This window comes from Spermophilus citellus, assembly GCF_964194105.1.
Source record: "Spermophilus citellus genome assembly, chromosome: 3".
NCBI classification, from domain to species: Eukaryota; Metazoa; Chordata; class Mammalia; order Rodentia; family Sciuridae; genus Spermophilus; species Spermophilus citellus.
The window spans coordinates 5,380,530-5,391,354 of NC_138184.1; positions in this window are offsets into that span (position 1 = coordinate 5,380,530).

Below are 10,825 nucleotides of genomic sequence, written 5' to 3' on the forward strand. Positions count from 1 at the left end.
ATATACCACATAGAGTTCTCTATTTATCCATTTGAGTTGCTTCTACTTTTTTTTTTTTTCTTGTACTGGGGATTAAGCCCAAGAATGCTCTGCCGATGAGCTATACCCCAGCCCTTTATATTTCTTATTTTGAGACAGGCTCTCAGGCTAGGCATAGCACACGCCTGTAGTAATCCCAGTGGCTCGGGAGGCTGAGGCAGGAGGATCAGGAGTTCAAAGCCAGCCTCAGCAACAGTGAGGCACTAAGCAACTCAGTGAGACCCTGTCTCTAAATAAAATACAAAATAGGGCTGGGGATGTGGCTCAGTGGTTGAGTGCTTCTGAGTTCAATTCCTGTACCCCAGCACCCCAAAAAGAGAGAGGATCTCTCTAGATAGTCAAGGCTGTCCTCCAACCTGCAATCCTTCTGCCTCTGCCTCCTAAATCATGGATTATGGGAGTGCACCGCCATGCCCAGCTGCTTCCACCTTTTTGCTAGCGTGAATAATGCTGCTATGAACATGGGTTTACAAATATCTGACTCTCTGATTTTAACTCTTGTGTATATATACAATTGCTGGGGCATATGGTAATTCAATTTGTTTTTTTTAGGAACTAAATTAAGTCTATTATGGCACATTGTTATTTGGTATTCACAACGATCCTAGGAGGTGGACATAAATACTAGCTTCATTTTACAGATAAGGAACAGCAGGAATAGTGAGTGATTCACTCAAGGTCCTACAGTTGAGATGCAAGCAGATTTCACACCTGGAGTTGTGAGTGTAACCATCAAGTTATGGACCTCTCCCATGGTTGATTAAGGGCATGCTACAAGCCAGAAAGCTCTAAGTGAATTAAATGTTCAGATAAAGACTGGGAAGAGGGGCTGGGGTTGTTGCTCAGTGGTAGAGCACTTGCCTAGCACATGTGAGGTACTGGGTTTGATTCTCAGCACCACATAAAAAAAATAAAATAGGGGCTGTGGTTGTGGCTCAGCGGTAGAGCACTCGCCTAGCATGTGCAAGACCCTAGGTTCGATCCTCAGCACCACATAAAAATAAAATAAAGATATTGTGTCCAACTACAACTAAAATATATATATATATATAATAAAATAAAGATATTGTGTCCATCTGCAACTAAAAATATTGAAAAAAAGAAAAAGACTTGGAGGAAGTATAATGATTTCTCAGTACTCACAGAAGAAGAAACCAAACACTGAAGATGCTCTGGACCTTAAGTAGAATGGGGTAATATTTACACAAAACCTTTTATGTACTTTTTTTTTTTTTTTTTTTTTTTTTTTTTTTGGTGGTGGGTGTTGCTGGGAATTAACCCAGGGCCTTGCATATATTAAGTAAGCTACCACAGAGCCACACCCCAGCCCCATTCACTGTGTGTGTGTGTGTGTGTGTGTGTGTGTGTGTTACTGGGATTGAACCCAGGAACATTCTCCACTGAGCTACAAGCTACCCCCACTCTTTTTTTTTTTTTTTAAGAGAGAGTGAGAGAGGAGAGAGAGGGGAGAGAGAGAGAATTTTTAATATTTATTTTTTAGTTCTCCGCGGACACAACATCTTTGTTGGTATGTGGTGCTGAGGATCGAACCCGGGCCGCACGCATGCCAGGCCAGCGCGCTACCGCTTGAGCCACATCCCCAGCCCTACCCCCACTCTTTTTAAAATTTTATTTTCAGGCAGAATCTTGAACTTAGCATTTTCCTGCCTCAGCCTCTGGCTGCTGGGGTTACAGGCTACCCAGCCCCAGCCCTTTGTTTTTGAGACAGGGTTGCACTAAGTTGCTGGTTGTCCTTAAACTTGTAGCCTCCTGCCTTAGCCTCCTGAGTTGCTGGATTACAGGCATCACCAGCACGTCTTGCTCCAGTCAGTGGTTTTCAGTATGCTCAGGATGCTGTGCTAGCTCCACCATATCTAATTCCAGCACTTTCTCACCACTCCAGAAAAAACAGCATCCATTCCATGAAGAATTGCTCCTCATCTGCCCCTTCCCAGCAAGCACTCAATCTGCTCCACCTGCAGGGACCATGGTGTCATTTATCATCTGTCTTTCTAGAAACTTGAAGCTAGAAGCTTGATCAGATTCAGGATGGGGCACTTCATAGGTTGGGTGATGCATGTACACTAGGAGGCACATAATGTCAGTGCATCACTTGTGTTGTTAGCAGCTGCTGATAAGCATTACTAGGATTCATAATTCATTGGTAGTTACAAAATGGTTGTATTAGAATCCTATCCATTTTTTAATGTACTCTGATTCCTCATCCACTATGTTGGTGACCTTGAGATACAGTGTATGCAAATCTGCATAAAGACTTAACTCTTTCCTTTGTTCATCAGCTTTCAAATGTCATGATTTTCAAGACTTTGAGTAGCCTCCCAAAGTGACTGACTACTTAGGTTTTTTAAAGATAAAATGTATGTTTGCCAGTCAATGAATGGAACTGAAGGCTATCATGCTAAGTGAAATAAGCCAATCACAAAAAAGTCAGGGGCTGGGGATGTGGCTCAAGCGGTAGGGCGCTTGCCTGGCATGCGTGCGGCCCGGGTTTGATCCTCAGCACCACATACAAACAAAGATGTTGTGTCCGCCAAAAACTAGAAAATAAATATTAAAAAATTCTCAAAAAAAAAAGTCAAAGGCCAATTGTTTTCTCTGATATGTGGATGCTGACACACAATAGGCAGAGGTGGGTGTGGAGGTGAAGTTTCACCAGATTGGATGGGGGAATGGGGATAAAGGAGGGGAGATGGGAATGGGAAAGACAGTAGAATGAATTGGACATAACTCTCCTGTGTTCATATATGACAGTCTGTGTATATGAATTACACAACCAGTTTAATTCCACATCCCGTACAACCACAAGAATAGGAAGTTATACTCCATATATATATGATATTCAAAATACATTCTACTGTCCTGTATTTAAAAAAATGGAAAAAAAATGCATGGTTTAATACCCTTTGTGGGTCAAGCTTCCAACTGGTGTGTCCCATGGGGACTAGAGTGGCATCAGAGGCTGTACATCTAGGGCTCAGTCTTGGCCAGTGCTAAGGTGTGACATCTGAAATTCACAAATTGGCAACTTGGGCTGGGGATGGTAGCGTGCTCACCTACCATGCGTGAGGCACTGGGTTCCATTCTCAGCACCACATAAAAATAAAAAATAAAGATATAAATAATTGTCTCATCTTAAAAAAATTGGCAACTTAATCCCCAAAGTCATATATTAATATTGTTGGGAGGTGAGGAGCTCACTATAATTAGATGAGGTCATCAGGGTGGTGATAATTCTGTGATGACTTTAGTGGGTTCATAAGCAGAGGAAGAGAGACTCAGGACAGCATACCGGGTTTATTACCATGTTAAGCCCTCTGCCATGTTGTGATTCAGCAAGAAGGCCCTCACCAGATGCTAGCCCATGCTCTTGAACTTCCCAGTCTAAAGAACTGTAAGCTAAATAAACCTCTATTCTTGGTCTGGGGATATAGCTCAGTTGGTAGAGTGCTTCACAAAGCCCTGGATTCAATCCCCAGCCATACAAAAAAAGAAAAAAAAATGCTGGGTACAGTGGCACATGTCTGTAATCCCAGGGGCTCGGGAGGTGGAGGCAGGAGGATCATGTGCTAAGCAACTCAGTGAGACCCTGTCTCTAAATAAAATACAAAATAAACCTCTATTTTTTATAAATTATCTGTGCTCAAGTACTTTATCATACCAACAGAAAATGGTCAAAGACAGCCAGTGTGTATCCATATGTCCCACATATGAGGTGGGAGGTTGGGTAAGCAATCAAGTAAATACATTAAGGATAATGCTAGCCAGATTTCTCATAGTCAGAGAAGGAAGTTAAAACTAAGGGGATTAGAATAAACTTGGGTGTTGGATTAGGATTAGAGGTATTGATGTTCCCTCATGGTCTTAAAGATAGGTGAGTGGAGGGGCTGGGGATGGGCTCAAGTGGTAGCACGCTCGGCTGGCATGCGTGCGGCCTGGGTTCGATCCTCAGCACCACATACAAACAAAGATGTTGTGTCTGCTGAAAACTAAAAAATAAATATTAAAAAAAATTCTCTCTCTCTTTAAAAAAAATAAAATAAATAAAAAGATAGGTGAGTGGAGAATAGATGGATGGATGAATCAATATGCAAATGTCTATGTATATGTATTGCAATGAGAAAACCAAGTAGTAATCAAACCATGGTGTTTATGACACTTAGCTTCAAAATTTTGGTTTCTAAATATCATTTTCCACTTAAAAGGACAGAGTTATTTGAAGACATGTTTGATTCCAGGGCAGAACCAGAGAAAAATACAGGTCATCCTGGAACTTCTTGTTGAGCCAGTAAGAAAGGGCTCAAAGATGGAATTTGAGTAATCATCTTTTGGCAGCCATCATCATAATAATTAATCGAGGCAAGAATCATCAATAGATATTAAATTGGTGGGCAAACATTTGTTGAGAAACAGGATATTTAATTAGTGTCAAAGTGTCTTTCCATAAGGTATTTATTGACAAATTCAATATACTAACTCATGCTGGAGAAACTGGGAGACATATTTCAACCAAGTTAGCAAAATCAGTAATGGAAGAAATCAATGTCCTATGTATCCTGAGAACATAATATCATTTCTGTGGTTCTGGATATAAATGCATAATTGTGAGGAAACCTTGGATAAATCTAAATGGAGGGACTTGCTATAAAATAACTAGCTTGGCCTGGGGAGGTGGCTCAAGCGGTAACGCGCTCCCTGGCATGCGCAGGGCGCTGGGTTCGATCCTCAGCACCACATAAAAATAAAATAAAGATGTTGTGTCCACTGAAAAAACTAAAAAATAAATATTAAAAAAAATTCTCTCTCTCTCTCTCTAAAAAAAACCACTAGTTTGTAGATTTCAAAACTATCAAAGTCATGAAGATGAGGAAAGTTTGAGGAAATGTTGTAGATAGAAGGGGGATAAATTAAAGTCATAATAGCAAAATACAACACATGATCCTAGGATGGATTTTGGACCTTTAAGGACTTTATTGGAAACTTTGGGCTTTGAGAATTATATGGTAATACTGAATCAATATTAATTTCCTGATTTTGAAAATTGTACTATGATTATGTAAAAAAGTATGCCTATATTTAGGAAATATATAATGAAGTATATATAATGAGATACCAGGACTGTAATATTCAAAGGACTCAGAAATGTTAACAGATGGAAAAATCTGGGCAAAGGGTTTGTGCAAGCTCTGTGTATTATTTCTTTTTTTTAATATTTATTTTTCAGTTTTTGGCGGACACAACATCTTTGTTTTTTTTAAATATTTTTTTTTAGAGAGAGAGAGAGAGAGAGAGAGAGAGAGAGAGAGAGAGAGAGAGAAGTTTTTTAATATTTATTTTTTAGTATCGGCAGACACAACATCTTTGTTTGTATGTGGTGCTGAGGATCGAACCCGGGCCGCACACATGCCAGGCGAGCGCGCTACAGCTTGAGCCACATCTCCAGCCCTATGTATTATTTCTGTAACTTTTGTGTAAATTCAAAATTGTTTTTCTGGTACTAGGATTCAACCCAGGGGCACTTTACCACTGAGCTACACCCCAGCTGTTAATTTTTTTTTTCTTTCAATTTTGAGATAAGATCTTACTAAGTGTCTCAGGGTGGCCTCAAACTTGCAATTCTGCTGCCTTAGTCTCCTGAGCTGGGATTATGGGTGTGCCTAAATTTACCATCCACACTGGGTTAAATTAAAAATTATTTTAAAACTTAAAAGGTACACAGATTTATGCATTTTTTTTACTTGTTTTGATCTATTTACAATCAATACCCTTATTAAAAGTCTATTTGTCCCATTTGTGGCCAGCAGAAGCTTCTAGTTTGGCTCCTATGAACACTAGCCTTTGTTGTTGTTGTTGTCTTTTGTTGGGGGCTGGTATACAGAGATGCTTAACTGCTGAGCCACACCCCCAGTCCTTTTTGTATTTTATTTAGAAACAGGGTCTCCCTGAGTTCCTTAGTGCCTCACTTTTGCAGAGACTGGCTTTGAACTCATGATCCTCCTGCTTCAGCCTCCAGAGCCACTGGGATTACAGGCCCGTGCCACTGTGCCCAGCGAACACTAGCCTTTGATAGTAACATTCCTGCTTTCTGTTAGATGTACCAGATTCATGTATACATTTCCTGCCTCAAACTTAATGAAAGGGAAGTGAGAAACAAGAGACGGATAAGCAAGAAATGAAAGATGGAGACCAGGCAGAGATACATACAGGAGTTTCTTTGTCAGAGCTGACAAATGAAGGCCATCTCTGTAGGAGAGGCAAAACAGGCCTGGGGTTCCCGGACTTCTATGGGGGAGGCTCAAGAATCAGAGGGTTGGGTAGTTGTGAGGGAGTAGAAGCCTTTCTCAGAAAGACCCTTGGGTGGGAAAGTGGAACTTTTTCCTTAAAATGGCAGCTGTCACTTGAGATGGCTGTCCAGATGCTAAGCAAGGATCTTATACCTAGAATCAGATCTTTCCCCAAGATTCTCTAGTTCCTTCAATTGGAAATTGAATTTAGAGATCATAATTTGAGCTTAATAAGTGCTCATTGCAATGAAATTGGTCTTCGAAAAGTCACTGACCTTTTCAGTGAACAGAGCTAAGAAATGTTTGCTTTTTATAAAGATAAAATATGATACTCTTAAGAGTTTTTTTTTTTTTTAGTTGTAGTTGGACACAACACCTTTATTTCACTTGTTTATTTTATTATTTTTTAAAACTCATTTTATTTTATTTTTTAGAGAGAATATTTTAAGGGGCTGGGGATGTGGCTCAAGCGGTAGCGCGCTTGCCTGGCATGCGTGCGACCCGGGGTTTGATCCTCAGCACCACATACCAACAAAGATGTTGTGTCTGCGGAGAACTAAAAAATAAATATTAAAAATTCTCTCTCTCTCTCTCCTCTCTCACTCTCTCACTCTCTCTTAAAAAAAAAAAAAAGAAGCAGCATGCTAGAAGCCACTAGTCTGCCATTTAAAAAAAAAAGAGAGAATATTTTAATATTTATTTTTTAGTTTTTTTCGGCGGACACAACATCTTCGTTTTGTATGTGGTGCTGAGGATCGAACCTGGTCTGCACGCATGTGAGCGTGCTACCACTTGAGCCACATCCCCCGCCCTCACTTGTATATTTATTTATTTATTTTTATGTGGTGCTGAGGATCGAACCCAGGGTCTTGCATGTGCGAGGCGATCGCTCTACCACTGAGCCACAACCCCAGCCCCAACTTAAGAGTTTTTATATAAGACTCAGTTCACATTTGTATCTCTATTCCATCTGAAAATTCCAGTTCTTGACATCAACGTAACTATTCTTTAGCTTCATCTCATATGACTTAAGCAATAAGTTCAGAACAATTCTTAATTGTGGGCCTAGGGATCCAACCCAGGGTCTCACACATACTGAACAAATGTTCTACCACTGAGCTACAGCCCCCTCAGCATAACAGTTCTAAAACCACCAATAACATAGTAGTGGCTTATGTTGTGTTTTGAATTTACCAGGAGTTTTATCCCTGTATTGTCTTATTACCATATGCATATATGTGTTCATTTATTTTATTCTTCAGGGATCTCTTTAAGTCTGTATTTTAATTAATTTATTTACTTTTGGTGGTGCTGGCAATTTAATAGGACTTCATACAGGCTAAGCATGTGCTTGACCCCTTAGCTATACCCCTAGCCTCTTTTGATGTTAATTTTGTTTTATAGTTACATAAAATATTTATAGGGTTGTAAAGTCAAAATCTAAAACAAGGTATGTTAATTTTTTATTTCTTGAAACTGGGGATTTAACCCAGGACCATTTACCACCGAGCTACATCCCATAGCCCCTTTTTATTTTTTATTTTGAGATAGGGTCTCACTAAGTTGCTTAGGGCCTTGATAAGTTGCTGAGGCTGGCTTTGAACTCGTGATCCTCCTGCCTCAGCTTCCCTAGCCACAGTGATTACGGCTGTGCGCCACTGTGCCCAGATCCTTCACTCTTGTTTATCTAAATAACCTACAGAGAAATATTCTTTTTGTTGTTGTTGTTTGTTTTAGTTGAGAAATACTCTTAAAAGATTAAGTTTGGAGGGCCAGGGTTGTGGCTCCTCGGTAGAGTGTTTGCTAACATGTATGGGGCACTGGGTTCAACCCCCAGCACCACATTAAAAAAAAAAAAAGTTAAAAAAAATAAATAAAAAGTACTGGGCCTGCTTGAAATCCCCACGGCTTGGGAGGCTGAGGCAGAAGGATCATGAGTTCGAAGCCAGCCTCAGCAAAAACAAGGCATTAAGCAACTCAGTGAGACCCTGTCTCTAAATAAAATACAAAATAGGGCTGGGAATGTGGCTCAGTGGTTGGGTGCCCCTGAGTTCAATCTGTGTTACCCACCCACCCCCCCAAAAAAAGGTATATGTCCATTTACAATTAAAATTAAAAGATTAAGTTTGGATGTTGGGGATGTAGCTCAGTGGTAGAGCACTTGCTAGTATGTGTGAGTCCTGGGTCCTGGGTTACAGCTCCAGCAACACTTAAAAAAAAAAAAGACTACATTTATTCAGGAAAAGTGTTACAATGGGAATACCTGTGCCATAGTAATCATTGTGTATATTCAAGAAGGTTGAGACAAGGGGAAGTTTGTTTGTTTGTTTGTTTTTTAAAGAGAGAGTGAGAGAGGAGAGAGAGAGAGAGAGAGAGAGAGGGAGGGAGGGAGGAGAGAGAGAGAATTTTTTAATATTTATTTTTTACTTCTCGGCAGACACAACATCTTTGTTGGTATGTGGTGCTGAGGATCGAACCCGGGTCGCACGCATGCCAGGCGAGCGCGCTACCGCTTGAGCCACATCCCCAGCCCAAGGGGGAGTTTTGAGGGGGCTGCAAATGAAACCCAAGGGCTCACAGATGTAGGCAAGTGCTCCACCACTAAGCTACATCCTCAGCCCTATAGGTAACCATTTAACAAATGTTATGATTTATCTTCCCATTAAAAAATATAAGCCAGGGCTGGGGATATAGCTCAGTTGTTAGAGTGCTTGTCTCGCATGCACAAGGCTCTGAGTTCAATCTCCAGCACTAGAGGGGATTGGGGAGAAATATGAATATATCTATATCTATATCTCCATCCATCCAATATAACACAACAGAATTTAACTGAAGTAATTGGCCAGATCTATATATGTAACAAATACAGTGTAGGAGTGGGGGAGAGTACTAAGCAATTTTCCATTTTCCATCCTACCTTAGATCTTTGCATATTCCAAACACTCTGTCCAGGACTCTTTCCCCCTCTCATTTTTTTTTAGGTGACCTCTACTCAGATATCTTTGATGTTAGCTCAATTGCTTCTTCTGTTTTTTTTTTTTTGTTGTTGTTGTTTTGTTTTGGTACTAGGGATTGAACCCAGGGGCACTTAACCACTGAACTTCAGCCCCAGCCCTTTTATATTTTATTTAGAGACAGGGTCTCGCTAAGTTGCTTAGGGCCTCACTCAATTGCTAAGGCTGGCTGTGAACTTGTGATCCTCCTGCCTTGGCCTCCCAAACTACTGGGATGACAGGCGTGTGTCACCAGCCTACTCGCCTCAGTTGTTTTTTCAGGAAAATGTTTCCTAGCTTCTCATATTATTCCAAGTTCTCATAACATGATAACCTTCCCTTACTACAATGTATCACATTTGTAATTAATAATGGATTACTTTAAGAATGTCAACCAGCCAGGGGCATATGGCACATGCCTGTAATCCCAAGGACTCACAAGGCTGAAGTAGGAGGATCACAGGTTTGAGGCTCTGTCTCAAAATAAAAAATAAAAGAGGCTGGGATTGTGGCTCAAAGGTAGAGCGCTTGCCTAGAACATGTGAGGCCCTGGGTTAGATCCTCAACACCACATAAAAATAAATAAAGTAAAGGTATTGTGCCCAACTACAGCTAAAACAAAAAAACAAAACAAAACAAAACAAAACAACAACAACAACAACAACAACAAAAAAAACACAACAAAGGGCTGAGAATATAGCTCAGTGGCAGAGCACGGGAGGGTTCAATCTCCAGGGCCCCTCCTCCCCAAAATTCAATGGCTAGTAAGGCAATAAATATTCTGGTTTCAAAAACAGTAAGATTGGGGATATAGTTTAGTGGCAGAGCTCTTGCCTGGCATGCACGTGGATCTGGGTTCAATGTCCAGCACTGTGAGAAAAAAAAGTTGATTACCAATGTCTGTCTCACTGACTAGATTGAGGTCCACGAGGCGATTATTTGTCTACGTTAATATTTGTCACCAGCGATTAGCACAGTGCCTGGCTCGTTATAATCCCTCCTATTGATGTCTGCTCTGTCTATTGAACGGATCTGTCGCGGGAATTCATGAATGACACATAAGTGAAGTTGGCTTTGGAGTGCTCCACAGCTTCCTAACCCCGCTACCTAGGTTTCTCCTCCGGGAAATGTGAACCTACAGTCCCTCCCACGCCCGGGATCGACGAGAAGTGTAAGGGAGGTGATGAACACTTACAAATCACCTGGCAAGTGTCATGTTTAATTCTGTAAAGCCCTATTTACTTACAACACGGCTGTTCTGCAGGTGGCGTAGCCGGCTCCGCTACCGTCCTGGCTGGCGAAGGGGCGGAGCCGGGGCTGGGGGCGGAGCCAGGACGCGGCAGGGGCGGGGCCACCAGCCGCGGCGCCGCGGGGCCTGTACCGCCCAGGACGTCCCCGTCGCCTCCGGCCCCGCCCCCCTGGGCGGGACATGCACGCCTATTGGCCAGTGCAGTTGAGAGGCGGTCGTCATTGGCCCGCGGCGCTGTCGGC